Raw genomic sequence first — 18,774 nt, 5'->3', positions numbered from 1 at the left:
AAGAATCAACAGGTAGAAGCTGGTTATATGGTTGGAAATACCAGTTAATAAGAAAAGCTAACAAAAACTTAAAATACCTGCATTGATAAAGGGGATGTCTTATGAAAACATCCCTTTCCATATGCCTTTCCTGGACACCCCTTTTACTACTAAGAGCAACGAGAAAATTAAAAAAAATTGTCTCTCGCTCTAGTGGACTTTGCCCATCTTTGTCTTGCATGGTTGTCTACGTATTTGAGAGATAGATCCATGGACATCTGTTGATAGTAACTACTACACAATGTAAAATGTAGAGATATTATCAGTTCATAAAGGGATTTTATACAACTACGAGACAAAATGCCGTGATAAGATATTTTTGATATTCATAGTTTCTGTGTAACCCAAGCCTTACTCTAAATAGGTCCATTATTCAGTTACCAATACAGACCTCCAAATCCCCCTCCTCCTTTTATGCAGTCAAAGAGTTGAAAATCTTGCTGACGTCAATTGCCATTGACATCTATCAAGCTTCTAATAAATTCAGCTTTCAAGCAATAAAAGTCTGTGTCCCGAAAACACAGTCTGTAGGTCTCAATTTAAGAAGGTGTATCAGCTAGAAAACTTGCACATAACACTTTCAGATGTCCATATGAAGTTGCGCCAAAAAATGGAACTTTTGACATTTTCACTCCAGTTTTGGCCAGATCCACCAAAGTGGGATGAGCTGGTGTGAGACCAGGTGTAACAAAGCCCTCCCGATAAATTTGTCAAATGTTGTGGCATGGCTTATAAAAGTTCCAATCCCTTACTGGAGTATCACTTCTGGCGAGGCGTTACACCAGTGAAGATGCTCCTAGTTCATTCAGTAGCGCTCATGTCTTACAGAATTAGGCATATCTTAATCATACATGCCCCTCATGAAGATTGGGGAATGAAACACCAATCTTAATGAATTGTGCACATAATTAGCTAAACAAAAAAAAATCATTCCCTCTTAATGCTCTGAACTAATCTACACTGCTGTCTCTATTCAATGGAAGTTGTGCATTTTGGTTTAAGAAATAGAAATGATGTGACCAAAGAGACCCTTCTTTTTATATATCTGATTCATGATTAGCTAGAATTCATAGATTCATCGTTGATCCTCATTTTAAAATTTACATTATTTATCTGATACTGATTTTGAGTTACAGATTTATTGCAGTCCAGAGCTGCATTCACAATTCTGCCGGTTGCAACTGTCAACAATCACATCAGTTCATCGGTAAATAATATTTTCTTTAGAATCTACGGCAGAATAAGGTTTAGAAGAACTGGTAGATCTGTGTGCAGGAGTCAATATTTTACCCCAAAGACCCTCTTTCATCTAAGTGTTAATGACAGAATACCAGTGTAAATCGCTTTGAAAAGTTATAGTTTTTTTGTGCAATGTGGAATTGTGGAAAAAATGTGCGACTTTTGGTGTTTTCATGCCAGGTTTTCCCAGCTATACCGAAATAGGTGACACCACAGATCTTCTAATTCATGGAGAGCTGTGCCGTTTCTTACACCAGATATCTTACTCCAGTCACTGACTGGAGAAGCGCACACCATAATTAATGAATCAGGAGAATATAACTCCGGGACTCCTCCTTATCAAGGCCGACATGAAAATCACCTGTCGGGATGAATCCAGGCCATAGAGTTAGATGCTATACCTTGTTCCATGAAGTGCTGTTTGTTGGACATATTCTCATTAGAGAGAATCTGTCAGCAGGATTTCACCCCCCAAACTATTTACATGCACATGTAGCTCTTTAAAGCACAAGTCCAGCAGTACTGTTACATGACTGGTTCATTCCTCCATCACTGAGAAATCAAGGTTTTAAGGCCCTTTTACATTTAGCGATGCACCAGCGATCAGACCAGCGATCCGACCCGGTCAGGATCGCTGGTGCATCGCTAAATGATCGCTAGTGAGCTTTCATACAGAAAGATCTCACAGCGATGCAGCAGCGACGCAGCGCACGATACTTACCATTCACACACAGCGATCCTGCGTCCTCCCACCCGCCTCCACGCGTCGCTGGACGTCACAGCAGGAAGTCTCAGCAGGAAGCGCCCGACGAGAAATGGAGCCGGACATTCTCGCGCGATCAGCGATGGACAGCGGGGGAGCCGGTCGCTGGTAAGTATCACACATAGCGATATCGCTAGCAATATCGCTATAACGTCACAAAACCAGTGACGTTTTAGCGATATTGCTAGCGATATCGCTTAGTGTAAAACCCCCTTTAGTTTATATGTAAATGAGGCTGAAGGACTATTGTAGATCTCAATTCTCTGTCAAGGCAGCTTTATTCCCCGCCCAGTGCAACCTCCTTCTGCTTATCTAATAGCCTTTATGTTATGTGACTTCAGACAAAGAAGCCATCATTCAAGTTGGAAGGGGTGGTGCTGGGCGAGAAAAAAAGCTGAAATGACATAGGCTTCATCAGATCTACCAAAACCAATTGCATATCAATTCACACCCTGATTTCTCAGTAATGGAGGAATAGACTGACCATATAAAGGTATTGCTGGACTTGTATTTATATAGAGGTGGCGCCGAAAGAAGAATAGAGCTGGAGTGACAGTCTTCATCAGATCGACCAAAACCATTTGCATATCAATTCTAACCCTGATTTCACAGTAACAGAGGAAAAGACTGACCAAATAAAGGTATTGCTGGACATGTCTTTATATAGAGGTGATGCTGGGTTGGGAATAGAGCTAGAGTGACAGAGGCTTTTGCTCTACCATTGCTATTAAAATATCAATTCAAACCTTGATTTCTCAGTAACAGATGAATGGATTGGCCATGTGAAGGTATTGGTGGACTTGCCTTTGAAAGAGCTACAAAGAGCGGAAATCCTGCTGACAGATTCCTTTTAATGTGCCATTTGACGGGACATGTCTTTTCAAGAAATTGAATACATTGTTTGAGAACTGTAGGAGTAGAGGTCACCCAGGTAAACATGGAAGGCTTGAGTCCACTAGAGCAAAAGCTGCCGTTCTCTACTTTGGTTTTTAGAATGTCGGTCCTGAGCCAAGACACTCCCCTACGATGAACCCTTAACTTCCTAGATTGTCTCAAAGGGTGAACCAAAGCAGGAGAAGCCGAAAGTCTGAGATTAGGCCGCGTAGACTGAACAGGTGATCAGAATAATGAGACATTAATCTAGCTTTGAAGGCAGGCAAATTCTAGTTTCTACCAGCAGATGGTAAATCATATTCACTACATGACAAATTTTATGAAATGAAGAGTATATACATGTGAGCGTGTGTGAGTGCGTGGATGACCTCGTGTAAGTAGCCAGGCCCACTCTCTGTATATTACATGCTAAGGCTCCCTATCCAAACTGTGATCTCCTCAGAAGAAATGAAATATACGTCTATTATTGAAACTGCTCTTCCTTATTTATGTCTTTGAATGAAACTTTTATTTGTGATGTTATGAAATCAGTTAAACGTCTTTTTTGATCACGAACAAAAACTTAAGTACCGACCTTCTCTCGAGAAACTGTCTCCATAACCTACTGTAGTAACATTCACCCCTCTCCTTCCTCATCCTCTCCCTTCCACACCTCATGTGTACTTGTGCTGCTCCGTATTGTCGTAATTTAGAATTATTTTTGTTTGTTTTTTTAAAGGGAATCTGTCGCCTATTTTTTTGCATATAAGATGCGGCCACTGCCATCAGGGACTTATATACAGCATTCTGTAATGCTGTAGATAAGCCCCCGATGTAACCGGAAAGATAAGAAAAACAAGTTATATTATACTCACCGGATGAGCGGTCCGGTCCAGGTCCGATGGGTGTCGCGGTCTGGGTCCGGCGCTTCCTATCTAGCGATGACAGCCTCCTCCGCAGGTGCCGGGAAAGGTCAGAGAGGTCCGGCGCTTGCGCACTGAAGTACTCTGGTATGCCCTCAACAGGGCAGATAAAGTACTCCTGTGCTGGAGCTGCGACGAGAAGCAAGGAGTAGGACGTCATCGCTAGAAGATGAGAGGCGCCTGACCGGACCACGACACCCATCGGAATCGACCGTACCGACCCCCCTGGTTAGTATAATATAACTCATTTTTCTTATCTTTAAGGTTACATCAGGAGCTTATCTACAGCATTACAGAATGCTGTAGATAAGCCCCTGATGGCGGAGGCCGCATCTTATATGCGAAAAAATAGGTGACAGATTCCCTTTAATGTTCGAGAAAAAAAATTATAACTGAAAACCTTCAAGCAATATATAAAGATGTAAATAGTAGAGCTTATTTATTAAGAATGTCATACATTTAATTTATATCTACACAATGTTATTTTTAAGTTATTTTTACTTCCTTCAATACAGTTTTTAAATATTATTTTGTCATTATGTCATGAGATTTTTTTTTTTATTACTCACATACTGGACACAGGTCAAAATTTTAAAAAAATGTAAAAAAAAAATTCATATTTTTCTGTTCAAATACTCTGTATGGTAATGTATATTACTTTGTAATTCTATTATTTAACTATTGAGATTACCTAATTGTTACGAGAGGTAAAGGTTTTATGGAATGATCCAGGTTTTTTTTTTCCCATTATAGTGGTGTTAAACTTTGGCGGATTTACAAGACAATCTCCCACCAATAGCTTTCAGATTAGTATCTGCTCATATGCAATGTGGTATTGCATGGTAAAGCTAACATTTGGAATCAGCCATTAGTGTATAATACTTCATTTACATGCAATGCTGATATGTTCTTAAAGGGACACTACCACCAAAAAATAATATAAATAAAGTTATGTTTATTAATTTTATGTCTTTCAATTTAGAGTGCACATTTATGTTGAGGCAGCTTCATTTTTTGTTATAGTTCACAAAGATCTCATATCAAGTGTCGCCATCAAAATCACAGAAAAACCTAAGTTCACGTGATGTATTCTTTGCATGTGTCTCCACTAGAGATGAGCGACTTTGCCTTTTTTAGGGTCGAGTCGGGTTTCATGAAACCCTACTTTCTAAAAAGTCGAGTCGAACGAAACCGGCCAACTAATGGGAAAAGTCGGAGGCCGACTGAAACACGAAACCCAATCCAAGTCAATGGGGAAGCAAAGTCGGCAGGGAGAGGAGGATAGTAAACACACCTACATGCCGGACCGCTTTTTTAAAGTGTGCGAGATCTCTCTCTCCCCGGACGCTGCACATGTCATCTCGTTGGCCACAGTGTACGTCCTTGCTCAGTGGCTGAAAAAAGTCACATGCAAGTCGGAAATCCGACTTTGGCGCTCATTTTGCCGATCGCATGGCTGACTTCACGCTGTGGTCGGGTTTCCCGACTTTGCCATAAGTCGGCGACTTATGAATCTGGCCGACCTGTTTTGCTCAACTCTAGTCTCCACATTTTCAGTTATGAAATGGGTCATTTACTAAACAAGGTACTAAGAGGAATAAATAAGAATCTGCAACAAAAGACACACACAAACAAAATGTTGAATCACATGGGAATAAATTTGCAAAAATAAGTTCACTTGTATGTAAAGGTGGCTGCACACATGAGAGAATTGTTGGATGAACATCTAATGGGTAACACAATGGCCCAACTTTTCTGTACAGTTGATATTGACATTTTTATTCTTACCGCTGCAATTAGAGGTGTCTGGCAATAGCCGCCATACAGTCAAATTGTCTCCCAAATTGGTTACATACAGAAGTAATGTCCCTTAATTGTCCATATAAAGTAATATTGCCCCCCATAATGTAGGTCTTTTTTATTATTGTAAAATACTTCACATGACATTACAAAATAAAACACAACAGACACAAAACACAAAGAAATAAAACAGAAATGGAAACAATAGTTAGGAACGTTCTCAACCTACAAAACATGAAAAAATGAAAATAAAATTAAAGAAACCAGAAAATAAAACTAAAAAGGGAAAAAACGAAATTACCATAATTACAAGAGTACCCCCCTAAAATAATAAATAAATATAAAATCGTGTAAAACCCCCAGCCCAGCTTCATTCATACTATTATACACAACCCCAAACTACATTCACACCATCCTATATACAATATTATATACACTATATACAATTTAAAGCATTACACTAACCCGAATATTATACATGACACCAAAACACAACAAATACCCACTGGTTCCACCGCCTTACCTCACAGCCTCCCCCTTACACCACCACATTCACACTACAACAAACCTAATTACAAACACAATATACAAAAATTAACAAATTTTTTTTTACTATATATAAACACACATCTACACTAAATATCCCACCATCCCTGATCCAGCTCTGACCACAAAGTTCAGGAATTCTCCGAGCTAGGATCTGGCCCCAAAGTTTTTCCCCAGGTGGGGCCTGGCTCAGGCCAGATCAGTCTCTTATCACTGCTGTTGAATTCCCCCACCCAACCTAACTAAGACCCTCTATTATATACACTATATACAATACATACAATGCACTATATACAATATATACATAAACCAACATTACAGAACACAACCTACGTACTCACCACCTAAGGCTCAAGTTCTATGCCTGCAAACCTTCTATTCAGGAGACAGAAATTCAAAACAAAAATCTAGAGTAAAAAGATATCAGCCCACCACCAGGATATAGGAGTACTAACAGACTAAGGCACCCCGAAAGAGAAACCCCTCCAGAGATGGGCCGCCCTCCAGGCATCCAGTCTTTCATACTCCAGAGAACGTACTGTTATGGATGAGTCACCGAAGGAGGAAAAAACAAAAATAATAGCTAAGTCCAGAAAACCAGAGAAGTTGGAAGCTATCAGATTGCAGACCCTTGAACAACTAGCAGTAGCCATTGGGGGTTCCTACAGTGCCCTAGACCCCTCGATCACAGCCGGAGAACTAAATTAGCCTAAAAACAGAAAGGGGAAATCTAAACTGCCCCAGAGCAGACCCCAAAGCAATAGGCAGCCCCCAACATATAATGACTGTGAAGCAAGATGAAAAACACCAACACAGATAGAAAGATAGGTTGAGAAAATGATGGGGCCCAAGCTAACTAAATAGGACAGGATAGAAAAGCTGCTGTCTGCAATCCGCAAAAACCCTATCCAAAAATGAACCAACAGACTGATAGGAAAAACAGGCCCTGAAGTCGCTAGGCTTCAAAAAGACTATATCAGCACTCAGGTATTTTCTGAAGAGAGAGCCAGAGATCAACAGATCAGAGACAAAAATGGAATTCAGCTCACCCCCGAACGGGGATGGCTGAACTCCAAAAAACAAGGCAAACAAAACCAGAACTAAAGTGTACAAAAGGCAGAGCAAAACTTAGCTTTGAGGAGCAGAAATCAGACTGGTCTCCAAGAATCCAGCAGGAAAATCACCGGATTGGTTCTTGCACGGTGACGTCACCACCCACTATTCACGCCCCCCGCTAGTCACGCCCCCTGCTCACCACGCTACTGTTCGGCGGCGCCATCGGCCGTGGCTGTCTGCCGCCCAGGGGGACGCGCTCTCCTGCGGGGAGCTGTGTCTTTTTTGCAAACGGGAGGACGCTCCCTGCTTTTGCTTCAGTTCAGAGATTTTCCTTTCCAACAATTGTGAATACAAGAGCGATATGATCAGCCATAATTAGCCTTCGCAACAGTGAGTAATGCCTGTTTTTAAAGTTTGACTGCTATTTTCAGTTTGGGTGATACATTTATTACACAGCGTTATAAGCGCGGCCACCTTCAGTTTTGTTGTAGTTTTTTTCCAGTGGCAGATAGCACACTCAATTTGCCAGGTGTGCCAGCAGCTTATCCATTGACTGTGCATTTGCAGCGCCGGTGTGTTTTTTGTCTTTTTTACAGATAGAAAGATAGGTTGAGAAAATGACGGGGCCCAAGCTAACTAAATAGGACAGGATAGAAAAGCTGCTGTCTGCAATCCGCAAAAACCCTATCCAAAAATGAACCAACAGACTGATAGGAAAAACAGGCCCTGAAGTCGCTAGGCTTCAAAAAGACTATATCAGCACTCAGGTATTTTCTGAAGACAGAGCCATAGATCAACAGATCAGAGACAAAAATGGAATTCAGCTCACCCCCGACCGGGGATGGCTGAACTCCAAAAAACAAGGCAAACAAAACCAGAACTAAAGTGTACAAAAGGCAGAGCAAAACTTAGCTTTGAGGAGCAGAAATCAGACTGGTCTCCAAGAATCCAGCAGGAAAATCACCGGCAAGGCAGCAGGTCGTCGGCTGCCTTTTATCCAGTCATCAGTTCCTGTGACCCAGTCATCATCTACCTGCTCAGCTGTTTGGTAATCAGCCTCACTACCTTCCTTCGCCAGAAGAGGGAGTTCATCAGACCTCACTGGTGAAGGGAAAAATGAACTCACAACAACGTACCTTCACCAGGGCACCTAGGATGCTGCTACAAACTTTGTCTACACGGAGGATTTTACTCTGCATCGAAACTAAAACTCGTGCGTTCCACGTGAAGTTCCAGGCCATTGCGCTGACTATAAATAAAGTGACTCAGTCCCTTCTCCCGAGGTCGCCGAACGCTCCATAGGCCTACTCGGGATAGGACAGAGTAGCCAGCTGTGGCCAACTAATGGAAGCTCCCACCCTGTTGTACACCTCTGCATTAAAGGGACAGTGAAGCAGGAGGTGTTTCTTGCTTTCCAGCATGTTAGCACAAGCCTCACAGGGGCAATTCCTGTCCTCAGTGCTCCTGTACTTCAGATTGTCCCTCACATACAACTTACCTTTGAAGCAGCGCCAAGTCAAGTCCCAGTATTTTTTGGGGATCCTCTTAGAATTTAACAAACTCAACCCAACCTCTAGATCCTGACTTGGTCAGTCCTTGAGGACCAATGGTGTCTGAAAATGCGAAAGCAAGACCTCTGCATTAAAGGGACAGTGAAGCAGGAGGTGCTCCATGCTTTCCAGCATGTTAGCACAAGCCTCACAGGGGCAATTCCTGTCCTCAGAGCTCCTGTACTTCAGATTGTCCCTCACATACAACTTACCTTTGAAGCAGCGCCAAGTCAAGTCCCAGTATTTCTTGGGGATCCTGTTAGAATTTAACAAACTCACCAGGGCGATCAGGGTGAGCCCGATGAAAGGCACGCACCAATCTTTCGGCATGAATATCAGAGGCAGAGACCCAGGAATTATCCTCCTGACCATAACCCTTCCACTTAACCAAATACTGGAGTCTCTGTCTAGCCAGACGGGAATCCAGTATCTTCTCTAACTCATACTCCATGTTACCTTCAACCAATACAGGGTCAGGAGGTGCCACCCCAGGAACTACTGGTTCAGCAAACCTCTTCAACAAGGACTTATGGAACACATTATGAATCTTAAACGTGACAGGAAGAGCCAACCGAAAAGAAACCGGATTAATAATCTCCAAAATCTTGTAAGGTCGAATAAATCTAGGCTTAAACTTAGGAGAAGCCACCTTCATAGCGATATTTTTGATGATAACCAAACCATATCACCCACCTTAAACTGGGGACCAATGGTCCTATGCCGGTTGGAAAACCGCTGGGCCTTTTCCTGGGAGAGAGACAACTTATCCACCACTTGGTCCCAGATCTGGTGCATTCTCTCCACCACAGTGTCAACACCTGGGCAGGCAGAAGGCTCCACCTGCCCTGAAGAAAATCGAGGATGAAACCCAAAGTTACAAAAAAAGGTGACATCAAAGTGGCAGAACTAGCTCTGTTATTTAAAGCAAATTCGGCCAAGGGCAAAAATGAAACCCAATCATCCTGATCAGCCGAAATAAAACATCTCAAATACGACTCCAAAGTCTGGTTTGTTCTCTCCGTCTGCCCGTTGGTCTGAGGGTGAAACGCAGAGGAGAAGGACAACTGAACTCCCAGCTTGGAACAGAAAGTCCTCCAAAATCTAGACACAAACTGAACTCCTCTGTCAGACACAATGTTCTCAGGAATCCCATGCAAGTGAACTACCTGTTGCAAAAACAAGGGCACCAACTCAGAGGAAGATGGCAACTTAGGGAGTGGTACAAGATGGACCATCTTAGAGAATCTATCACAAATCACCCAAATAACGGTCATTCTCTGAGAGACAGGCATATCAGAGATAAAATCCATTGAAATATGGGTCCATGGCCTGTTGGGCACCGGCAAAGGCATCAACAACCCACTAGAGCGAGAACAAGGTTTAGACCGGGAGCAAGTCCCTCAGGACTGCACAAAATTCCTGACATCACGAGACAAGGCGGGCCACCAAAAAGACCGACTCACCAGATCTCTAGTACCAAAAATACCTGGATATCCAGCCAATGCCGAGCAATGAACTTCAGACATCACTCTCTTCCTCCACTGGTCAGGAACATACAACGTTCCACTGGGACAACGCTCAGGTTTGTCCTCCTGAAACTCTTCCAGAGCATGTCTCAAATCGGGCGAGATGGCAGAAAGAACTACTCCCTCGCCTAAGATGGTAGCAGGCTTGGTCACAACAGGAGAATCAGCAAAGAAACTCCTAGAGAGGGCGTCTGCCTTGACATTCTTAGTGCCAGGAAGAAAAGAGACCACAAAATCTAAACGTGTGAAAAACAAGGCCCACCTAGGCTGTCTAGGATTCAAGCGTTTGGCCGACTCCAGGTAAATCAAATTCTTGTGGTCAGTAAGGACCACGACCTGGTGTTTAGCTCCCGCCAACCAATGTCTCCACTCCTCCAATGCCCATTTCATGGCCAACAGTTCCCGATTCCCCACATCATAGTTACGTTCGGATGGGGAGAACTTTCGGGAAAAGAAAGCACAGGGATTCATTTTAGATGTCACAGGATCTTTTTGGGACAAAACAGCTCCTGCACCAATCTCAGAGGCGTCCACTTCTACCTGAAACGGGAGTGAGACATCAGGTTGCCGCAGAACCGGAGCAGAAGTGAATCTTCGCTTCAGCTCCTGAAAGGAAGAAACAGTCTCCGGAGACCAATTCAGCACATCAGCACCCTTCTTAGTCAAATCAGTCAATGGCTTGGCAATACTAGAAAAATTAGTTATAAATTTCCAATAAAAATTAGTAAAACCCAAAAACTTCTGGAGGGCCTTCAAAGAAGTGGGCTGAACCCAATCATAAATGGTCTGTACCTTGGCCGGGTCCATTTCAATAGTTGACGGAGACAAAATGAATCCCAACAATGAAATCCTCTGTACTGTACCCCAAAAAGGCATTTCGATCCCTTGACATACAGGGAATTCTCCCTCAAAATCTGGAACACAGTCCTAACATGTTCCACATGAGAGTCCCAATCCTTGGAAAAGATCAAAATATCATCCAGATAGATAATCAAAATTTTATCCACAAAGTCTCAGAAAATATCGTTCATGAAGGATTGGAAGACAGAAGGGGCATTAGTGAGCCCAAAAGGCATCACCAGGTACTCAAAATGTCCCTCCGGAGTATTAAACGCCGTCTTCCATTCATCCCCATGCTTAATTCGAATAAGATTATACGCCTCCCTGAGGTCAAGCTTGGTAAACCAGCAAGCACCTTTAACTCTGGAAAATAGATCAGAAAACAGGGGTAGCGGATACTGATATTTAACAGTAATTTTGTTGAGGGCACAATAGTTAATACAAGGCCTTAACGAATCATCTTTTTTAGCCACAAAAAAAAAACCAGCACCTAAGGGTGAAGAGGATGGTCTAATATGACCCTTCTCCAACGACTCCTTAATATAGGATCGCATAGCCTCGTGCTCGGGTACAGATAAATTGAAAAGCCGACCCTTGGGAAATTTACACCCCGGGCTCAGCTCAATTGCACAGTCATAACTCCTATGAGGAGGCAAAGACGCAGACTCATTCTCACTAAATACATCATAAAAGTCAGCCAAACAGTCAGGAACATCATGCGACTGGGGAGGGGTGGAGAAAACAGGAGCATCACTAAGGGCACACCGACAAACCCAACTCACCACAGACACAGATTTCCAATCCAAAACTGGATTATGGATTTGCAACCACGGAAACCCCAGAACAATGGTATCATGCAAATTATGCAACACCAAAAATCTGCAATTTTCTTGATGGTCTGGGGCGACCCGCATTACCACCTGGGTCCAAAACTGAGGTTTATTTTTCGCCAAAGGAGTCGCATTAATACCCCTCAAAGGGATAGGTGTCCGCAAAGGCGTCATAGGAAATCCACAACGTTTAGCAAGATCCAAGTCCATCAGGTTCAGAGCTGCTCCCGAATCCACAAAAGCCTTGGCGGAAAATGTGGACAGGGAGCAGATCAGAGTTATTGCCAGAAGAAACTTAGGTTGAGCACCACCCACAGAAAACGTGTGAGCACAACGTTTCTCTCGTTTAGGGCAGACAGAAATAATATGCGAGGCATCTCCACAAAAAAACACAGCTTATTATGCCTTCTGAACTCCTGACGTTGCGCCCTGGACAAAACTCTATCACATTGCATAGGTTCAGACATTTGTTCAACAGGTGGCATCACCTCTCGTGCGGTCTTGCATTCACGCAAACGCCGATCAACCTGAATGGCTAATGACATAGAATCGTCAAGACCAGAGGGAACAGGAAATCCCACCATAGTATCTTTTACGGTTTCTGACAAACCTTTCCGAAAGAGAGCTGCCAAGGCATCATCATTCCAGGTAGTAAGGACCGCCCACTTTTGGAATTTTTGACAGTACAACTCTGCAGAATCCCGACCCTGGCTCAATGCCAACAGGGCCTTTTCAGCCTGATCAATAGCATTAGGTTCATCATACAACAACCCCAAGGCTTGAAAAAATGCATCCACATTTTTTAGGATAGGATCATCAGGTTTCAAAGAAAACACCCAATCCTGGGGATCGCTGCGCAGCAAAGAGATGACAATTTTAACCCGCTGCGTGGAGCTCCCCGACGAGTTAGGCTTCAAGGCAAAAAATAATTTACAATTATTCTTGAAATTCAAAAATTTAGATCGATCCCCAAAAAACACATCAGGAGTGGGGATCTTTGGTTCAGCAGCATGTGAATGAGTAAGATAGGCGGAAATGCCCCGCACTTCCGCAGCGAGCTGCTCCACACGATCAGACAATTGCTTCATCTCCATTGAGAGAAAAAAATTCCCCCTACGGCCTCAGAGATATAGAGGAAAAAATATACACAAAGAAATTCTGACACCTTTTTTTTTTTTTACAATTCTTTCCTGCTATAGAGTACCCTAGGATCTGCAGTATGGCCGGTGATTCTGTTATGGATGAGTCACCGAAGGAGGAAAAAACAAAAATAATAGCTAAGTCCAGAAAACCAGAGACGTTGGAAGCTATCGGATTGCAGACCCCTGAACCTATCCACAACAACTAGCAGTAGCCGTGGGGGGGGTTCCAACGGTGCCCTAGAACCCTCGATCACGGCCGGAGAACTAAATTAGCCTAAAGACAGAAAGGGGAAATCTAAACTGCCCCAGAGCAGACCCCAAAGCAATAGGCAGCCCCCAACATATAATGACTGTGAAGCAAGATGAAAAACACCAACACAGATAGAAAGATAGGTTGAGAAAATGATGGGGCCCAAGCTAACTAAATAGGACAGGATAGAAAAGCTGCTGTCTGCAATCCGCAAAAACCCTATCCAAAAATGAACCAACAGACTGATAGGAAAAACAGGCCCTGAAGTTGCTAGGCTTCGAAAAGACTATATCAGCACTCAGGTATTTTCTGGAGACAGAGCCAGAGATCAACAGATCAGAGACAAAAATGGAATTCAGCTCACCCCCGACCGGGGATGGCTGAACTCCAAAAAACAAGGCAAACAAAACCAGAACTAAAGTGGACAAAAGGCAGAGCAAAACTTAGCTTTGAGGAGCAGAAATCAGACTGGTCTCCAAGAATCCAGCAGGAAAATCACCGGCAAGGCAGCAGGTCGTCGGCTGCCTTTTATCCAGTCATCAGTTCCTGTGACCCAGTCATCATCTACCTGCTCAGCTGTTTGGTAATCAGCCTCACTACCTTCCTTCGCCAGAAGAGGGAGTTCATCAGACCTCACTGGTGAAGGGAAAAATGAACTCACAACAACGTACCTTCACCAGGGCACCTAGGATGCTGCTACAAACTTTGTCTACACGGAGGATTTTACTCTGCATCGAAACTAAAACTCGTGCGTTCCACGTGAAGTTCCAGGCCATTGCACTGACTATAAATAAAGTGACTCAGTCCCTTCTCCCGAGGTCGCCGAACGCTCCATAGGCCTACTCGGGATAGGACAGAGTAGCCAGCTGCGGCCAACTAATGGAAGCTCCCACCCTGTTGTACACCTCTGCATTAAAGGGACAGTGAAGCAGGAGGTGTTCCATGCTTTCCAGCATGTTAGCACAAGCCTCACAGGGGCAATTCCTGTCCTCAGTGCTCCTGTACTTCAGATTGTCTCTCACATACAACTTACCTTTGAAGCAGCGCCAAGTCAAGTCCCAGTATTTCTTGGGGATCCTGTTAGAATTTAACAAACTCAACCCAACCTCTAGATCCTGACTTGGTCAGTCCTTGAGGACCAATGGTGTCTGAAAATGCGAAAGCAAGACCTCTGCATTAAAGGGACAGTGAAGCAGGAGGTGCTCCATGCTTTCCAGCATGTTAGCACAAGCCTCACAGGGGCAATTCCTGTCCTCAGAGCTCCTGTACTTCAGATTGTCCCTCACATACAACTTACCTTTGAAGCAGCGCCAAGTCAAGTCCCAGTATTTCTTGGGGATCCTGTTAGAATTTAACAAACTCACCAGGGCGATCAGGGTGAGCCCGATGAAAGGCACGCACCAATCTTTCGGCATGAATATCAGAGGCAGAGACCCAGGAATTATCCTCCTGACAATAACCCTTCCACTTAACCAAATACTGGAGTCTCTGTCTAGCCAGACGGGAATCCAGTATCTTCTCTAACTCATACTCCATGTTACCTTCAACCAATACAGGGTCAGGAGGTGCCACCCCAGGAACTACTGGTTCAACAAACCTCTTCAACAAGGACTTATGGAGCACATTATGAATCTTAAACGTGACAGGAAGAGCCAACCGAAAAGAAACCGGATTAATAATCTCCAAAATCTTGTAAGGTCGAATAAATCTAGGCTTAAACTTAGGAGAAGCCACCTTCATAGCGATATTTTTGATGATAACCAAACCATATCACCCACCTTAAACTGGGGACCAATGGTCCTATGCCGGTTGGAAAACCGCTGGGCCTTTTCCTGGGAGAGAGACAACTTATCCACCACTTGGTCCCAGATCTGGTGCATTCTCTCCACCACAGTGTCAACACCTGGGCAGGCAGAAGGCTCCACCTGCCCTGAAGAAAATCGAGGATGAAACCCAAAGTTACAAAAAAAGGTGACATCAAAGTGGCAGAACTAGCTCTGTTATTTAAAGCAAATTCGGCCAAGGGCAAAAATGAAACCCAATCATCCTGATCAGCCGAAATAAAACATCTCAAATACGACTCCAAAGTCTGGTTTGTTCTCTCCGTCTGCCCGTTGGTCTGAGGGTGAAACGCAGAGGAGAAGGACAACTGAATTCCCAGCTTGGAACAGAAAGTCCTCCAAAATCTAGACACAAACTGAACTCCTCTGTCAGACACAATGTTCTCAGGAATCCCATGCAAGTGAACTACCTGTTGCAAAAACAAGGGCACCAACTCAGAGGAAGATGGCAACTTAGGGAGTGGTACAAGATGGACCATCTTAGAGAATCTATCACAAATCACCCAAATAACGGTCATTCTCTGAGAGACAGGCATATCAGAGATAAAATCCATTGAAATATGGGTCCATGGCCTGTTGGGCACCGGCAAAGGCATCAACAACCCACTAGAGCGAGAACAAGGTTTAGACCGGGAGCAAGTCCCTCAGGACTGCACAAAATTCCTGACATCACGAGACAAGGCGGGCCACCAAAAAGACCGACTCACCAGATCTCTAGTACCAAAAATACCTGGATGACCAGCCAATGCCGAGCAATGAACTTCAGACATCACTCTCTTCCTCCACTGGTCAGGAACATACAACGTTCCACTGGGACAACGCTCAGGTTTGTCCTCCTGAAACTCTTCCAGAGCATGTCTCAAATCGGGCGAGATGGCAGAAAGAACTACTCCCTCGCCTAAGATGGCAGCAGGCTTGGTCACAACAGGAGAATCAGCAAAGAAACTCCTAGAGAGGGCGTCTGCCTTGACATTCTTAGTGCCAGGAAGAAAAGAGACCACAAAATCTAAACGTGTGAAAAACAAGGCCCACCTAGGCTGTCTAGGATTCAAGCGTTTGGCCGACTCCAGGTAAATCAAATTCTTGTGGTCAGTAAGGACCACGACCTGGTGTTTAGCTCCCGCCAACCAATGTCTCCACTCCTCCAATGCCCATTTCATGGCCAACAGTTCCCGATTCCCCACATCATAGTTACGTTCGGATGGGGAGAACTTTCGGGAAAAGAAAGCACAGGGATTCATTTTAGATGTCACAGGATCTTTTTGGGACAAAACAGCTCCTGCACCAATCTCAGAGGCGTCCACTTCTACCTGAAACGGGAGTGAGACATCAGGTTGCCGCAGAACCGGAGCAGAAGTGAATCTTCGCTTCAGCTCCTGAAAGGAAGAAACAGTCTCCGGAGACCAATTCAGCACATCAGCACCCTTCTTAGTCAAATCAGTCAATGGCTTGGCAATACTAGAAAAATTAGCTATAAATTTCCAATAAAAATTAGTAAAACCCAAAAACTTCTGGAGGGCCTTCAAAGAAGTGGGCTGAACCCAATCATAAATGGTCTGTACCTTGGCCGGGTCCATTTCAATAGTTGACGGAGACAAAATGAATCCCAACAATGAAATCCTCTGTACTGTACCCCAAAAAGGCATTTCGATCCCTTGACATACAGCGAATTCTCCCTCAAAATCTGGAACACAGTCCTAACATGTTCCACATGAGAGTCCCAATCCTTGGAAAAGATCAAAATATCATCCAGATAGATAATCAAAATTTTATCCACAAAGTCTCAGAAAATATCGTTCATGAAGGATTGGAAGACAGAAGGGGCATTAGTGAGCCCAAAAGGCATCACCAGGTACTCAAAATGTCCCTCCGGAGTATTAAACGCCGTCTTCCATTCATCCCCATGCTTAATTCGAATAAGATTATACGCCTCCCTGAGGTCAAGCTTGGTAAACCAGCAAGCACCTTTAACTCTGGAAAATAGATCAGAAAACAGGGGTAGCGGATACTGATATTTAACAGTAATTTTGTTGAGGGCACAATAGTTAATACAAGGCCTTAACGAATCATCTTTTTTAGCCACAAAAAAAAAACCAGCACCTAAGGGTGAAGAGGATGGTCTAATATGACCCTTCTCCAACGACTCCTTAATATAGGATCGCATAGCCTCGTGCTCGGGTACAGATAAATTGAAAAGCCGACCCTTGGGAAATTTACACCCCGGGCTCAGCTCAATTGCACAGTCATAACTCCTATGAGGAGGCAAAGACGCAGACTCATTCTCACTAAATACATCATAAAAGTCAGCCAAACAGTCAGGAACATCATGCGACTGGGGAGGGGTGGAGAAAACAGGAGCATCACTAAGGGCACACCGACAAACCCAACTCACCACAGACACAGATTTCCAATTCAAAACTGGATTATGGATTTGCAACCACGGAAACCCCAGAACAATGGTATCATGCAAATTATGCAACACCAAAAATCTGCAATTTTCTTGATGGTCTGGGGCGACCCGCATTACCACCTGGGTCCAAAACTGAGGTTTATTTTTCGCCAAAGGAGTCGCATTAATACCCCTCAAAGGGATAGGTGTCCGCAAAGGCGTCATAGGAAATCCACAACGTTTAGCAAGATCCAAGTCCATCAGGTTCAGAGCTGCTCCCGAATCCACAAAAGCCTTGGCGGAAAATGTGGACAGGGAGCAGATCAGAGTAATTGCCAGAAGAAACTTAGGTTGAGCACCACCCACAGAAAACGTGTGAGCACAACGTTTCTCTCGTTTAGGGCAGACAGAAATAATATGCGAGGCATCTCCACAAAAAAACACAGCTTATTATGCCTTCTGAACTCCTGACGTTGCGCCCTGGACAAAACTCTATCACATTGCATAGGTTCAGACATTTGTTCAACAGGTGGCATCACCTCTCGTGCGGTCTTGCATTCACGCAAACGCCGATCAACCTGAATGGCTAATGACATAGAATCGTCAAGACCAGAGGGAACAGGAAATCCCACCATAGTATCTTTTACGGTTTCTGACAAACCTTTCCGAAAGAGAGCTGCCAAGGCATCATCATTCCAGGTAGTAAGGACCGCCCACTTTTGGAATTTTTGACAGTACAACTCTGCAGAATCCCGACCCTGGCTCAATGCCAACAGGGCCTTTTCAGCCTGATCAATAGCATTAGGTTCATCATACAACAACCCCAAGGCTTGAAAAAATGCATCCACATTTTTTAGGATAGGATCATCAGGTTTCAAAGAAAACGCCCAATCCTGGGGATCGCTGCGCAGCAAAGAGATGACAATTTTAACCCGCTGCGTGGAGCTCCCCGACGAGTTAGGCTTCAAGGCAAAAAATAATTTACAATTATTCTTGAAATTCAAAAATTTAGATCGATCCCAAAAAACACATCAGGAGTGGGGATCTTTGGTTCAGCAGCATGTGAATGAGTAAGATAGGCGGAAATGCCCCGCACTTCCGCAGCGAGCTGCTCCACATGATCAGACAATTGCTTCATCTCCATTGAGAGAAAAAAATTCCCCCTAC

The sequence above is a fragment of the Dendrobates tinctorius genome, unplaced genomic scaffold, assembly GCF_039654945.1.
Source record: "Dendrobates tinctorius isolate UK_male_01 unplaced genomic scaffold, ASM3965494v1 ptg000034l, whole genome shotgun sequence".
Taxonomy (NCBI): domain Eukaryota; kingdom Metazoa; phylum Chordata; class Amphibia; order Anura; family Dendrobatidae; genus Dendrobates; species Dendrobates tinctorius.
The sequence above is the reverse complement of the archived record's forward strand: the minus strand, read 5'-3'. Positions refer to the sequence as shown.